General features: G+C 41.9%; 1 protein-coding gene across 7 annotated transcripts in view; it reads right to left on the bottom strand.

The window, feature by feature from the left end:
* Window positions 1-17,002, bottom strand: part of NMNAT1 (nicotinamide nucleotide adenylyltransferase 1) — an 842,176-nt gene that overhangs the window by 34,661 nt on the left and 790,513 nt on the right. The window lies entirely within an intron of this gene.

Below are 17,002 nucleotides of genomic sequence, written 5' to 3'. Positions count from 1 at the left end.
GGTTCATAGGTTCATACTAGGCTATCTGCCCTAGGGCATTTATAAGCCTAGCCAAAGTGTGTTTGGCTTTCGCCACCCATTTTAAATTAATTTTGCTATGCCCTTTTTCGAGGTTAGTATACTGTGCCTCTGTCTAACAGTGACACAGAAGTGATACCCGGGGTAAACCTACTATCTCCCATCCACTCATCAAGATTCCTCTTGAAGAGAGTTGATGAGGGACTCTGCCTAACCTGGACTGGGATTTTATTCCAGAGTGAAGGGAGCCTTTGGGTTATGAATCTGTCCCTCCAGCATGTCCTATTTATTTCACTGCTGAGGTTCAAGTCTCTCGAGCACATAGCTCGATGGGATTTGGATTTTCTGAGGTGCAGCATGTCCATTAATTCCGGGTTGGACATGGCTTTATACGTCAGGCACAGATCGCCTCTGAGCAGGCGGTATGCCACTGAGTAGAGCTGGAGTTTCTTCAACCGGGCAGCATATGGCATCTGTTTGAGCCCTTTGATCCTCTTGGTGAGGTACTTTTGGGGTCTTTCCAGTTACTGCAGGTGTCTGGTAAGGTACATCCCAAAAGGGGCATTGTACTCAATTATGGGCCTGATGAGGGATGAGTAAAGAGGCACAATGACCTCCCCTGATCTAGATGTGAATCCCTTCATGATTAGGTGGGCTATATAAAATGTTTTTCTAACCACTTTGGCCACGTGGTTGTCAAATGAGAGATTGCTATCAACTTGAGTCCCCAGGTCCCTAATTACTTCTTCCGTGCTTAATGGATTACCACCTATGTGGTAATTTTATTTGCACTTTGTTTTTACCAAAGGGGATGACTATACACTTTTTGGCATTTAGCTTGAGGCCATGGCTCTGGCACCAGTTGTCTGTTTCTATGAGGCCCTTTTGAAGGATGCTTGTGTCGGCTGGAGAGTCTATTATGGCGCCCAGTTTGCAGTCATCTGCGAACTTTGTCAGCCACAGTCCTTCCGTGCTAGCCTATACCTCCGAGAAATATATACCGAACAAGAGAGGTACCAGGACTGAGCCTTGTGGGACGCCACTTGTAACTGGTTTGGAGTCTGACATGGCTCCAGCAATTCTAACCATGTGGGTTCTGTCCTTGAGCCAGTTTGCAACCCATCTAGTGACATAGGGGTTTATATTTAAGCTGGTGAGCTTATCTATAATGCCCGAGTGGGGTATTGTATCGAAGGCTTTTGCAAGGTCCAGGTAGGTTGTGTGGACCACCTTCCCCTCGTCAATGGCCTTGGTGACTGTTTGAAAGAAATTGACCAGGTTTAAGAGGCAGGATCTGCCCTTAAAGCTGAACTGGGTAGGATCCAGTGTCTGTAGGTCCCCAATATCTTTATTTATGAGGTCCATGATGATCCTTTCCATAGCTTTGCAGACCAAGCTAGTCAAGCTTATGGGGCGATAGTTTCCAGGATCCGTTGAGGCAGCACCTTTGTGGAGAGGGACCATTGTTGCTGTACGCCACTCTTTGGGTACATATCCTGTAGTAAGGCTGAAATTGAACAGTAGTTTTATGTTTGGGTTTAGTTCTTCTTGGAGTTCATGTAGGACGCAGCCCAGGACACTGTCTGGTTCCATTGATGCTGTGTTTTTTGCTTTGGAGAGGGCGGCTCTTACCTGAGCATCTGAAATATCAGGGGGGTAGCACTCTGCTGGGATAGATATTTGCCCTTTTGGTGGGGAAGGGGGGGAGTTTGCGCTGAACCTGTCAGCTAGGATGTTGGCAATGTCTGTGGGTTCGGTGTATTTTTTGTCATTTTGGACTAATTCTGAGCATATCTGGGAATTCCCACCCAGGCTCCTAACATAACTAAAGAAAGCCTTGTGATTATCCTTAGTGTCCTGTGCAATTTTTCTCTCGAAGCTGGCCTTAGACGATTTTATGAGTGCCCGTATTTTTTTGCTAATACTGATCAGAGATGCCTTCCCTTTTTAGGATTTTGTTCTATCATGTAGTAGCTTCCTCCTTCTATTGTATAGTTTGTTTATGGCTGGGATCCACCAGACAGGACGCCTAACTTTGGAGGATTGGGTCTTGGTTTTATTTGGGATTGCATGATCCATTTAGAATACCTTTTGAGTCTCAACTGCTTTCCAAAATGCCATTGAAGAAGACTAGGCTCTGGTAGAATGAGCCTTTTGTGCTGCCCAAGCTGGGTACAACAAAAGGTAAGCTGAGAACAACCAGCTGGAAATGGTATGTTTTGGCACTGGTTGTCCTTTCTTTGTCCCACCAGAAGAAAAAATGCCTGATCTGCTTTTCTAAAGGACTTTGTTCTATCGAGATAGTACCAAGCTTCCTATGCAGATCTGTAGTATGTACAGTATTTTCTCCCTGGTTCTTTGGATGTTGATAGAAGTGGGAGATTGATAGCTTGATTCAAAATAATTTTCTGAAACAACTTTACGCACGAATGAGGGATTTGTCTTTAATGTGACCCTATCTGTAAAAGACCAGATAGGGTTCACTCACCAAGAGAGCTCGCAACTTAAATACTCTTCTTGAAGTTGTCAGAGCAATAAGAACATTGTTCCATGTAATGAATATTAACTCATTTTGATGAACAGGTGAAAATGGAGGCATGCTTAATTTTTCCAGCACAAAGTTAAGCTTGCAAAAAAGAGACACTTGTTTATTAGGCTGTCTCAGCTGTAACACTCCCTTCAGAAACTGCTTCACTAAAAAGAGAAGAAAGTGGATGATGCATGGGTGCACATGCTGAAATGACTTCCAGATGTATCTTGACAGGAATAAGAGAGGCACAACAAGAGTAACTTGCACAAATATTTAAGCACCAGTGGTACGTAATCCTTGATGGGACTCTGGTTATTGGCAAGGCACCAACAAGAATATATTTTCCACTTGCCAATATAAGATTTCATAGTAGCAGGTTTTCTTGCCTCCTTTACTACCTGCTGAATATCCTGAGGAAAGAGGTACCTAAAAGTAATCAGAACTGAATCACCCAGACAGTTATTTGAAGATGTTTGAGACTGTGTATATCAAACTCCCCCTGCCTTGAGTGAGAAGGTCCAGTTTTTGAGAAAGCATGTGGTAATTGTCTATGGCCAATTCCATAAGCAGGGAGAACCAATACTGCCTGGGCCAAAAGGGGGGGGGGGGTCACAACAATGATCTTTGGGAAGTTGTCCTAAATCTTCAAAATTACTCTGGATATCAGTGGAAAGGCATAAAGAAACATTCCTGACCACATGACAGAAAAAGCAACTGTTTTCTAGGTGAGTTTGCAAGGAGTCCTGGAGCAGAATTGGTTCAGTTATCTGTTTTGAAAGGAGACAAACAGATCTACTTGAGATGCTCCCCACAACTGGATCAGTTCCGTGAAGACCCATTCATTCAACTGCCACTTGTGAGGGTCTTTCCTGGTCTTGCTCAGCTTGTCTGTCACTATGTTTTGCTCTGATGGAATACAAGATGCTTGGTGGGTTAAGGACTGTTGAAGAGCTGCCTCCCAAGCTATCACTGTCACTCTGCACAAAGGGTAAAACCTGATGCCCCCTTGCTTGTGTATGTATTTATGTACCACATCACTGTGGTGTTACCTATAATCACATGAACAGGTCCAGGAGACCATAGATGATGAAGAGATTTTAAGTCATGGATCACAGCCCACATCTCTGATACTGATGTGCTTAAGTCTGTCTGAAGAGTTCCACAGGCCTTGCACCTTTACCCTCATAGAAACTGCCTTCCGAGCAAAATCTGAAGTGTCTGCAGTTACAGATTCTTTTGAAGGTGGAGGAGAAAAGGGGAGACGTGCATTTGCTGCTATCTGTAGTCTCCACCATTACAGTTCCATTTTTACGAAGCCTGAAAGTGGAATCTGAAATTCCAGAGGAGGTAAATGTTGGGTTCCTGTATTTTTTTTAGAAACAACAGAATTTTTCGTGTGTATAACCTGGTAAGAGAAACCATGAGAATAACAGAAAACATGAAACCCAAGATCCTGAGAAAAATCTCCAGCTGAAGTCTGAGAGAGATATGAGAAGTTCAATAAAGTATATAAACCCACCTTCTACTAACTAAAAAAAAGCCTTCCACTGAGAGGTAGCTACAAGACAGCCCAGAAAAAAAAAAACAATCCTGTCAGGAGGATTTATGAACATTTATCTGGAATCCCACATTGGTCAGAAGAGAAGATACCCACTGTAATGAATCTTGGCATCTAACAAGACTTTGCAAGGATGAGGAAGTTGTCTAAATAAGGAAATATGTATGTGCCATTCAATCTGCAATGAGCTATGACTGGACCTAAACACACTTGGAGCTGCAGATAACTCAAAGGGTAATGCAGAAAACTGATAATGTAAAACAGGCACAGAAAAAATCTGAGAAATTTCCTGAAATCTTTTTGTATGGGAATGTGATGATTTGCATTATTTAGCTCCAATATTAAATAATGTCTTTGTGGAATGAAAAGTAAGTTCTGAAGGGCCACCATCTTGAATTTTGGTAATTTCACCTACAAAAATATTTAGAAAGGAAAGATCTAGAAAGGGTCTCCAAGAAGACACTTTCTTTGGTACTTGAAACATTCTGGAACAGAAAGAAGCATTTGCCCCCTTTGATTTAATGGCACTGGTTCTATGGGTTTACTATCAAAATTTAGATTTGCACTTATGCGAAGCTGGGGAGGTCAAAAGGCTGTTTTCAAGTTTTCATACTACCAATCTGGAAAGTGTTCGACTCCCCATTACTGAATGGTAGTGGGCATTCACTAATGTGGAATCGACGTTCTGATACCAGATCGCACCACAGTGGGGATTAGGAAATGTACCCTTTTCTCACTTTGGTTTATAGGTTCATAGGTATGTACTAGGCTAATGGCCCTGGAGCCTTTACAAGCCTAGCCCACAGAAGTGCCGCCCGATGTTAGTTCCCAGTGCCTCTATCAAGAAGAGCTACTGGAGTGATCGCTAGGGTGAACTTTCTATTACCCATCCACTCATCAAGATATCTCTTGAACAGGGACAGCGAGGTGCTCTGCTTGACATGTATGGGAAGTCTATTCCAGAGCATGGGAAGTCTCCTGGTGAGGAACCTGTCCCTCCTGCATGTTCTGTTGACTGTGGTAGTGAGGCTGAGGTCTCTGGAGCATGTGGTGCTGAGGGACTGGGATTTCTTTAGATGTAGCATTTCTAACAGAGCTGGGTCAGACATGGCTTTGTAAGTCAAGCAGAGATTGCCTCTAAGTAGGTGATATGAGACAGAGAATAACTGGAGTCTTGAGTCTGCCCATGTAGGACATGTGTTTAATGCCTAGGATCCTCTTCGTGAGGTACTTCTGTGGCCCCTCCAGCTGTTGCAGGTATCTAGTGAGGTACATGCCAAATGGAGCATTATACTCTATGATTGGTCTAATGAGGGAAGAGTAGAGAGAGAAGATGACCTCTTTCTTCCTGGATGCAAAACACTTGGTAATGAGATGTGCCACATAGAAGGACTTTCTGACCACAGTGGAAATGTGGTGGTCGAAGGAGAGGTTGCTGTCAACCTGAGTCCCCAGATGTCTTATAACGCCTTCAGTGTTCAGTGGGCTCCCATCGATGTGGTAATTAGTGGGAACAGAGTTTTTACCAAAGGGGATGATGATGCATTTTTTGGCATTAAGCTTAAGGCCATGGTTTCAACACCAGTCATTAGTCTCGGTCAGGCCTTTCTGTAAGATGTCTGCATCACTTGGGGAGTTAATAATGGCTCCCAGATTCTTACAGTCATCTGCAAACTTGGTCAGCCAGAGTTCCTTTGTGTTGGCCTGGACTTCCAAGAAGTAGATGCCAAACAGGAGAGGACCCAGGACCGATCCCTGTGGGGCTCCACTTGTGACTGGTGAGCAGTCAGACTTGAAGTTCGGTACTTTCACACTGTGTGTTCTATCTGTGACCCAATTTGCAACCCACCTAGTGATATAGGGGTTGATGCCTAGTTTGGGGAGTTTATCAATAATTCCCGAGTGAGGAATGGTATCAAAGGCCTTGGCCAGATCAAGGTAGGCTGTATGCACTGCCTTACCTTCACCCACAGCCCTGATGACTGACTCAAAGAAGTCAACCAGGTTGAGCAGACATGAACTCCCTTTCACAAAGCCAAACTGTGTGGGGTCCAGAGTTTGGAGATTTCCTATATCTTTGTTAATCAGGTCCATGATGATGCGTGCCATAGCTTTACATAACAGACTTGTTAGGCTAATGGGGCGATAATTCCCAGGGTCTGTAGTCCCTCCCCCTTTATGGAGAGGGATGACTGTAGCAGTGCGCCATTCGGTAGGGACAAAGCCTAAGATGAGGCTGTGACTAAACAGGGCACACAGATGTGTTGCCAGTTTGCTTTGTAGTTCATGTAGAACACAGCCAGGGATATTATTGGGTCCCATGGAAGCTGTATTATTGGCCTTGGCAATGCAGCTTTAACCTGTGCTGCAGTAATGCTGTGTGCCTTTCATTCTTCCGGTATTGTGATTGGTCCTTTAGGGGGGGAGAGAGGGGTAAAGTTGGCACTGAATCTGTCGGCCAGTATGTTGGCAATATCTGTTGGCTCAGTATAGGCGGTACCACTGTGTAGTATCTCACAGCAAATCTGGGTATTGCCGTGGAGGTTCTTGATATAACTACAGAAGGCTTTGTGATTGTTTTTAATGTCTGCCGCAATTCTGCCTTCATAGCTGGCTTTAGAGGATTTGATGAGGGATCTCAACTTTTTGTTGAGGCTAATAATTCTTAAAAAGTAAAAAAAAGTATTGGGATTTCACCTTTTTCTGCAACAGTTTCTTCCTTCTGTTGTAGAGTTTATTAATGGCAGACTGACTTCCTTTTTTTGGAGGACAGCATCTTACTTCTGTTGGGTATGGCCAGTTCCATGCATTTATGTACATGTTCATACAGTTGATTGGTGTATGATTCGGCAATCATGCAGCTATTTTCCATTGGCAGGGGTGCCGTGAAGTTAACCACCTCTGTTGTTAGGAGTCCAAAGTCAGCTTTTGAGAAGTTTTTCAAGGTGGCTACCTTTGCGGGGGGTGTGGGTGAGATGTGGATTTCCATGGTGATTAGTTTATGGTTTTATCTGACCAGGGAGGGATTGACTATTGGTGTAGAGCAACAGTCACCCATGTTAGTAATAACCAAGTCAAGGACATTGCTTCCTCTAGTGGGGGTCAAAATGAGCTGGTCCATGGCATTGGAATTGATGAATTCCAGGAAGCGTTGGGCCAGTGTACTGGTGCTTGAGTAGTTTTCCCAGTTGATGGAGGAGTAGATGAAGTCTTGTAGTATGAGAGTGCTTGGCTGGACCTTGATAGATTCCAGGGTGCTTAGGAACATGGGGTGAGAGTCTAGGGAACACAGTTGGGGACCTATAGCAGGCTATGACCTGGATCACCGTCTTACCCAATGTTAGTTGTACCCGAAGTATCTCAGATGCATTATGCTGGGGTACTAGTCTGGAGGTGTGCATATCCTTTATGAATATGGGGACATCACCACCTTTGGAGCTTCGGTCCATGTTTTGGGGCCAAAATGTGTGGAATGCGTTATAGCCTGGTAGCGCAGGGATGCTTTCTGCTGCTTTAAAACAGGTCTCTGTTACAGCACAAATGTCAATGTTCTCCATTTTGAGGAATGTTTCGAGCGAGTGCATCTTGAAATTTAGACTTCTAGCGTTGAGCAGCATGACCCTCAGATTGCATTTACTTATAGCTGTTATGGTGGTAATTTAGTCTTTGGAACACCACCTAAAAAGGCATTACAGGGGTGGCAAGAGCCTTAACCAGTACCAGGAAACCCAGGGGTGACAGATGCAGGCCATCTCTGGCAAAGCATCAAGGTCTGTCAGTTATGTCATCCCAAGCAGACAGATATTGGATCCCCCTTAGAATGACACCAGAAACTTAGCCAATTGTTGAAGTCAATAATTTTTTGTTTGTACTGCGGTATCATTCTGGGTGATGGTAGGATACTGTTCAGGGCTAGTGTCATACCTGCCTGGGCCACATAATCCACTCCACCATGTCTCTTTTCATGTAGTCCAGGGAGGTGTGTCTCAGGTCATTCACACCTACATGGACAATGACAGAGTCATACTTGTACTTATTGTGGAGTGACCTGAGTGCGTGTGTTGTAAGTCGAATTCTGGCACCCGATAGCCAGCTGACTGTTACCTTCTCCTTATTCAACCTAGTGCGATCTCAGAGTTGGAATACATAATATGCAGGGGGGGTGTGCGGGTGTAGGAGGGCTTGCCCCCCCCTGCAAAAATGTTGCCAGTAAAACAGGCTTTCAACATTGGAACTTCCGATGTTCAAATGTCGATTGGATGTTACCATTTCCAAAATGTTGGTAATTTGTTATTACCAATTTTGGCAATCTGGTTCAATCAAAAGGTGGAAAATTATTTTGATTTTTCCACATTTTTATAGTAAACTGGTTCTATGACTCCTAGGATGATAAAGGTGGTATCTGTACCCAGTGCCAACTATTATCTTGCCTGAACCACTTTTAATACCAAAGAGTCTGAAACAATCTCTTGCAAAAAGGGAATGTACAGAGCCAGTTTCTGGGACAGATTTTGAGAGCTAGGGACAGGAGATGTGGGCACGTGAAAAGAATGCTGGTGGTATTCATTCTGAAGTTTAGACTGTCCTTTTAGGAATGTATCCTTCTTTCTACTTAGCCCCCTCCTGACATGTTTTTGGCTCTCTGTTTGGCTTGAGAAGGCAAGGATTGTTTGTTTGTGGACCTGTGTAGCAGATGTGTCAAACACCACCTCCTTATCTAAAGCAGAATTTTATATTTCAGAATTTACCTCTTCATAAAACATCTGATTACATACCAAAGCATATCTCCTCATCATTTTGGCATTAATAATGGCCCCAGACACAGTATCTGCAAACTCATACACACTCTTTCAATGCATGTTTTGACACTAGAGAAATGTCAGAAGCAATGGAATTCAGATAGGCACTTCCTTCAGGAGGAAGTGTAGCAGCTAATTCTCTCAAGCTGCCAGCACAAAAAGAATAAACTTCCACATATGAGTCAAAGTTAAGAATTCCATACACCAATGTAGAAAAAGAAGAAAATATAATCAATCAGTCCAATACCAGTCCTTCTTTGTCTGCAGTAGATGAACTGGAAGAAATCAAGAGGCTAGTCCCTGCTGGCAAAGATGAGGATATGGTCACAAGATCAGACCTGAGGTTAGAAAACAGAAGTTTGTTAGTTTGAGAAACTTGGTAAAGTGTATCTGCCTTTTTGGGAACTGAAGGTTGAGACTCAGAATTATTACTGGCAGCATTAAATACATCCTCCAAGGCTGACACAATAGGAGGCATGGGAGTAAAATTCAGGCACATCTACTTGTAACACATCTCTTTAGTTCAGGGGGAAAATCCACCTGTTCTATAAAAATGTATGTATGTGTTTATTTATTTATTTATAATTGTTTACCAGGGTAGTGTGCTGATCTCTGCAAAAACATAAATCAGAGCAACTTCAAAGCAAATACAACACCACGGTGAAAAACTCACAAATAGTTTAATTCTGGTACCTCGGCCTTTTGCCTTCAAGGAATACAAATGCATAACCCCCCCCCCCATTTTATACAGTCATCCAAAAACTAATCAGTGTAATTAACACCATAAATTAAGACAATAATTGAAACATCAGATCTACATTACATTTTGTAAAGGCATAGAATATTACACTTCATTTTCTAAATACTGTCACATTTCCAAATATAATCTAAACCATATTAGTTTTTATATATAATTTTAACATATTTTAAATCATGCACAGCTCAGGTGAACAGGATCACATAAGAACATTTTTACAGATACAAGGACATGCTACAAATATGTACACATTTACAGATGCAAGAACATGCTTCAACATTTAGTTCAAGAAGCAGTTTACAATGTCAAAATGTGGATGGAAAAATGGAATTATGCTTAGAAGAGCACTTTGGATAACATGCGGCCATAATGCTTGAGATGGCTTATGCTACACTGTTAGTAGCACAATATAAAGACAGGTATGAAGACATTAGAAGAGGCAATTGAGAACACCTGCAGGAAAGGATACCATGAGGAAAGAAAATAGAGAAATTGTGATAGGCACGTAGATGGAACAGCAGAAAGGAGAGGAAGTGCAAGAGATGCAAAGAAAGGAGGGAGGCTGGCAGGACGAATGAGACGCAGTAAGTGAGGTGGTGACAAGATGAAAGAGGGATAAAGGGTTGTGAGACAGCTGCAGGTTCATGTGACATTTTGTGAGTGCACCTGGAGTTTGTTTAGGTAAAGAGGTGCTCCTTAAGCTGTTGTCTGAAGTCTGTGTACTTTTGGATGTTTAGTGCTAGGATGGAGACTGCATGATCAGTGGAATGAAGTTTAAAGTTTAATTTTTGGAGTTAGCGGGTTGGGTTGAAATCGAGAGATACCCCTGAGATTATATGTATAGGTTTTGGTGAAAAGCTTATGAGTGATGATGTCTCAGGAGAAAGGGCTTTGTGAATTAGTGATCTTAGTAGGAGGATGCCTCTTGGATGTACTCGGAGACATTTAGCTTTGGTGAGAGTTAGGCAGTGGTGTTCCTTAATGACAAAATTAGCAATTAACTGGCAGATTTTATTGGAGATGGTTTACAAGTTGGTGTCTTTTTTCTTTGAGGCTGCAACTATTACGGGTACTCCATATTCAAGTTGAGATAAGAGTATTCCTTTGCCTACGGCAGCATTTATTGGCTTGGACAGAGGAGATGATAGATCAACACATTACTGTTCTGGGGAAACCAGCTATATGTATGTGTTTTGACTATGTAGTTGAAATTTAAAAGATTGGCCTAGCCAAGTGCAAGGTATTTGAAGGATGTGGTAGTTTCTATGGTGGTACTGTTAACATCTTTAATATTAAGTAAGCTTGGTTATTTTTTGATTGATTCCAAACAGCATTGCTTTTGCTTTTGAGGGACTGAGTATATGTTTAGCCTTTGGTTGATGGTTTGCAAGTCATCTTGGAGCTCAGTTTGTATAATAGAGTGGGATTTGTTTAACCTGAAGATGACCATGTCATCTGCATTATTAGAGGTATCGGACTGTGATCAGATGGGAGCGTCTTGATAAATATGGAGGACAGCAGAGGGGCTAAAGTGGAACCCTGGGGGACTCCTTTCACATGAAAAGCTGTTTCAGAAGTGGCGGTATCTACTTTCACATTGAAGGATCTAATGGTGAGGAAATCCACAAATCAAGATTTTGCATCATCACTAATGCTTATTTCAATTAATTTGTCAAATAGTAAGTTATAGTAAATTACAATAAAATGCTTTTGTGAGGTCAATAAAGACATCTCCTGTCAGGATGCCTTTGTCCATATTGGAAATGATGTCATCAGTGAGGGAGAGTACAGAGCTGTTATCATGCTGTGTCCAGACCAGAATCCATGTTATTTCCTGGATAGAAGATAGCATTGATGTAAACAAGCAGTAATTTGGTTGTAGATTCTAGTATTTAACCTGAAGTGGGAAGTACAGATACGGACAGTATTGCAAAGCAATAGTTGGCTTGGGAAGTTTTGGAAGAGGAGTGACTACTGCTGTTTTCCATACCTGAGGCATAATCTTCTTAGTTAAGCAGAGGCTGTATATGTGAATGAGAGGATGTGAGATGAAGTCCTTACAAAAATGAGTGAACAAAGGGGCTAGGTTATCTGAGTTTGGGGGGAGGATATATATTTGTATTTGATCCATCTGAATTTCTGTCCCATTGGTTTTAATCTTTTTGAAGTGGACTGATAGAATGTAAAGGGGAGGAGCGGGTGGCTGTTGAGGTGACAGGTTTGTGATGTTGATGTCTGGCAAGTTGAACTCATGAAAGCTTGTTTGTAGTGGTGATAGAGGGGTACAGGGGAGTGGAGTTGTGTTGAATTTTTTTGACCAGCCAACAGGTTGGTTTCTCTCCAGAATCTACTATGTTTGGCTAAATGTGAGATTTGTTTGTTTTGGCAGTAGTTGTTTTTGTGTCTGCGGATGGACTGCTTGGTTAAGTTGCATAGTAAGGTATATTTGGCTTTTGAATCTGTTGGGGGGGGGGGGTTACATGCTTCATCGCATAATATGCAACATCACAAGAGCGGCTCATGTAACTCAATTTTTTAATAAGACAATGACAATGCAAGTTTCACACCACAAATGCTTCATCAGGCATAATATGAGGAATGGATTCCGTCAGATACTCAGTCATGTTTATGAGGTCAAAGTAGCTTTTGTGCTAAGGGAGAACTTTTGCCTTGCAGTGCAGTAGGGTATGGGTAAGGTTGTTTTCTTCTTCTTTGGGGTAGTTTATGGCAAGTAAGTGAAACCAATCAAGGGTAGCAAGGTAGTTTTTTTTTTTTAAGATAGGTGATATTCTGAATGGTTTTGTTTATTTATATTATATTTTAATGTGAGATTACATACTGAGAAAGTTATGCTACAGTGATCACTGAAGGAGGGTGCATGTACAGTGAGGCTATACATCACTGTAGGATTACTAGTTATTAAAAGATACAATAAGGTGTGCCTATTTGATTGAAAGTTTGGTCTAGTGGCTTGAGAGATGATTTGATTAAGACTTAAGCTTGCCAGAAGTTCCAGCATATCAATGGCATTTGGTCCCAAGTAATTCAGGATGAAGTCTCCAAGAATTATTAGGTTACAGTCTTTGGGAGATTTGGCATATATTTGTTGGATGAGGGTACTGAATTTTGGTAATGAGACTGGTGGATATAGGTGTGCACTTGGCTGTAACAAGGGGTTTGTGGTTGGTTGTAGGAAATTTTAAAATTATCCAGTTAGGATAAATTTCTGAGTTACTGTTAGCTTGTGCAACAATGGTGGGGGGTTAAGCTTGTCATTGAAGAGAATTAATGCTCCTCTCCCCGTTTTTTGCCTGGTCTATAATCTTGTAGGCATAAATAGTTTGGTATAAGGTGGTGAAGACTGGGGGTATCAGATTTCAGCCACGTTTCTGTAATAACTACAATGTCAAGATTACATTGTATGGTAAAGGCATTGATTGAGTCAATGTTGTTCTTGATGCTGTGGGCGTTACACAGGGGCTGGTAATATGACACTACTAATTGGTTTGAGATGAGGCATTATTGTTAAGTGATCCTGGATTGGGCACAATGTTGCCTCTTGGCAGAAGTATAAAGACAACAGGACTGAATTTGAGTAGCATTTCTGGAATGCACAGTTTTGGGTATAATTGTGGTTTTCTACAAAAATTAGTCGCAATGAGGCACTGGGATCCTGATATGTTTGATGTATGCGAGTTGGGTGCTGGCATGGGTGTAATGTGATGTGAATGTTTAAAGGGGTAGGGGTAGGTAGTACGTGTGGGGGTATGGGGTACAGGTAGATAGTATATGTGTGGGTATAGGTAGGTAGCATGTGTGTGAGTATGGGGTATGGGTAGGTAGCATGTGTGTGGGTATGGGGTACAGGTAAATAGCATGTATGTGGGTATGGAGTACGGGTAGGTAGCATGTGTGAGGGTATGGAGTATGGGTAGGTAGTATGTATGTAGGCAGGGGGTACAGTTAGGTAGTTTGTATGTAGGCATGCAGTACAGGTAGGCAGTGAGTGTATGTATGTGTGTGTTTATGTGTGGGTATAGGGTATGGGTAAATAGCATGTGTGTGGGTATGGGGTACGCGTAGGTAGTATATGAGTAGGTAGCATGTGTGAAGGCATGTGGTACAGGTAGGTAGCATGTGTGTAGGTATGGGGTATGAGTAGGTAGTGTGTGCTTAGGTATGGATAGGTATTATGTGCGTTAGGTATTACTGTAGTCAGATATGTAAAGGTAGTGCAGTTAGGTAATTACTCAGTGGCTTTGTCTGGGGGTTGAACAAAAAATAACTGACATTAGTAGGAGAATGTAAATTTACATCATGGCTATATGTATTTCTAGTGTGAAGTAACTGGAGCAGAGGCTTTAAGCTCTAGAGAATGTGGAGTACGAGGGAGAAAAGCAGTATTCCTTTAAGGGATATTTACTGGGTGGATAAAAATGGGTGCGGATCTTCCAGTACAAGAGTCTGCATTTGGTTAATTGGGGTGGGAAGGGAGCGATGGTATATGAGATGGTTGGAGATGCATGGAGCTAATTTCGGACTGGGTATGAGGAGAGTGGATTATCAAAGTATGGAGGGAATATTGCTCAGAACAGTAAAAGGTGAGAAGTTAGGGAGGGGTTAAAGGCTAGGAAGAACACAGGAAAATATAACTTTATATGGTGGTTAAAAAGTGGTGTGCGTGATCAAAAGATTACAGAGGTTACAAAGCTAATTAGAATGGGACATAGTTCTTAATGTAGATAATACAGTTTAAATGTTAGAAAAGGTTATGTAAGACATGAAGTGCAATTGAAAGAGATAAAATGAACAGTGAATTCAGAAGGAATGGTTTGTTACCTCATTCACTCTGACTATTGCCTGAGAAAAAGAAAAGTCCTCCAAAGGTTGCTGTTGTGATAACCAAGTTTCCTCTGAATCAGAGATTTTGAGCTTGGGAATCTGCAGAAGAAGCCCTGTATCTGTACGTCAGAATCTTGTGACATGTCTTCCTCAGGAATATCCTAGCTGACTATTTTCAGGTAAGAATTTCTGCACACCAGCATTAACAGTCTGTAAGAATTGTATGGATAAGGTAAAGAAAACCATCTTTTCTAACAGACACTATGTCTTTAGATGAACAATATTTAACCTTTTGTTTTTTCTTTACCAGTTAGGATGAAGACAGACTTTGAAAAGACAGTTCTGCCTGTCTAGGAGTCTCTTTCTTCAGATAAACAGAGCAAGTTCTGCCTGTCTAGGAGTCTCCTTCTTCAGATAAACAGAGCAACCTCTCCCAGAGTTTCTCCTTGACCAAGAAGAGCTGGTTCTCCAGTGCCACAATGAGACATTGCACAGCTGAAGAGGATGTGGCTGACACCTGGTTCACTGTGGCTGAAAGGACTACACCCATGCCTCTCAACTGTCCAGATTTTTGCTTCTTATTTTTGGTCTACTCCTCAAAAATGTGTTGTTTTCCAGCAAACTGTTGACAATTGAAGTCACTAAATATATTTTAATGACAGACATTTGAATTTTAGAAAATCCATAATGTAAAATCTGCCATTCTAGCAACTTTTTAAGTTTACAGGAGCAATATTTAAAATCTGTGGCTATTTTTGGGTCTTTGTTCCCCCGGTTTTTCGTATGACTACACCAGAGGAAACTGAAGAGTAAATGAATGATCTGAGGGATAATTAATGGCCACTACAAATTGAATCATCATCAGCTAAGACACTATCTGAGTTGTCAAGGGTTCTTTGGATGAGATGTTAAACTGTGGCCTAATCTGCCTTAGTTGATGGTAGGTGGATGTAAAAGATCTCATGGCACATATCAAAAATAGCTGGTGGAAGTTCTCCTAGTAGCATAAATACCACCTAGGGTCAGTGTTGAAAAGAAGCGACTACCCTAGTGGAACTAATCCGATCAACAAAGGCTAAAATAAATAAATAGGAACCTAATAATGTTGTCTTTTTTTTTCTTTCAAGGTACATTTAGAGACAGAACAGGTGTAGCGGGTTAAGCATCCATGCTGTAACCAAGGAGGACATCTTGGAGGCAGTACATTTTGCTGGAGCGAGTTGGCTGGAAGAGAAGTTGTCCAAAAGTGTTCACAAGCAGCACACTTACACTCACATACACAGTCCTCTACCACGCAATCAATGACAAGAAATGTATAGTTATCCCCTTTGGGAAAAAAAACATGTACCCGTGAATTACCACATAGGTGGCGGTACACTAAACACCGAAAGTGTGATAAGAGACTTAGGGACACAGGTGGACAGTGGTTTCACCTTTGATAACCACATTGACACAACAGTCAGGAAATCCTTTTATGTGGCACACCTCATCACTAAGGGCTTTTCATCCAGAAAAAAGGAGTCACTGTCCCACTATACTCATCCCTCATTGGACCCACTATAGAATACAATGCCCCGTTTGGTATGCACCCCTCAAGACATCTGCAACAACTGGAAAGGCCACAGAAATACCTCATTAAAAGAATCACAGGCCTAAAGCAGATGCCCTATGCTGACTGTCTAACAAAACTCCAGCTATACGCTGTTGCATATTGTCTACTGTGAGGCGATCTCTGCTTAACATACAAGGCCATGTCAAACCCAGAGCTGTTGGACACGCTACACTTAAAGAAATCCCAATCCCTCAGACCCACACGCTCCAGGGATCTAAACCTTGTCATCACAATGAATAAAACATGCTTGAGGGATAGGTTCCTGACCCAGAGACTCCCCAGACTCTGGAATAGACTGCCCATACATGTCAAGTAGAGCGCCTCTTTGGCCCTCTTCAAAAGGAACCTTGATGATTGGATGGGAGATAGGAAATTCACCCCGGGTATCACGTCAGTTGCCCTGCTAGACAGGGGTCCAGGGAAGTAAATATTGTGGGAAGAAATAGCCAGGGAATTGTTATGGCTAGGCTTGTATAGGCCCTAGGGCCAATAGCCTAGTATCAACCTATGAACCACAGTAATGCATAAACAACACACTAAATTCTTGTCTAAATAAATAAATAAAAATAAGGTTCCAAAAACTTAGTCCGACAGGAAAAAGTGGTAGATATGTTGTCACAGTGTATATAAGCAGTAACACAAATTTTACATAATCAGTATTTTTTCTCACATAATAACCCAGAAAATATCTTATAGCTAAAAAAAGCAGCCCCTGACAGGAAACATCTGATAATAAAAACAATACTAGATTTCTTAAACGGTAACACTGCTACAAATCCCTATTTAAAAAAGAAATCTTAAAAAGGCAATATTCTGAGTGAAAGGGTTTCCCCTCAAGAGACTTCTGTCACAAATAAAGCTGAAGGCCTGATACTGCTCCTGTGAA

The sequence above is a fragment of the Protopterus annectens genome, chromosome 2.part1 (assembly GCF_019279795.1).
Source record: "Protopterus annectens isolate FY-2018-M chromosome 2.part1, PAN1.0, whole genome shotgun sequence".
In the NCBI taxonomy this organism is placed as follows: domain Eukaryota; kingdom Metazoa; phylum Chordata; order Ceratodontiformes; family Protopteridae; genus Protopterus; species Protopterus annectens.
Note: the sequence above shows the minus strand (reverse complement) of the source record. Positions and strands in the feature narration are given on the sequence as shown.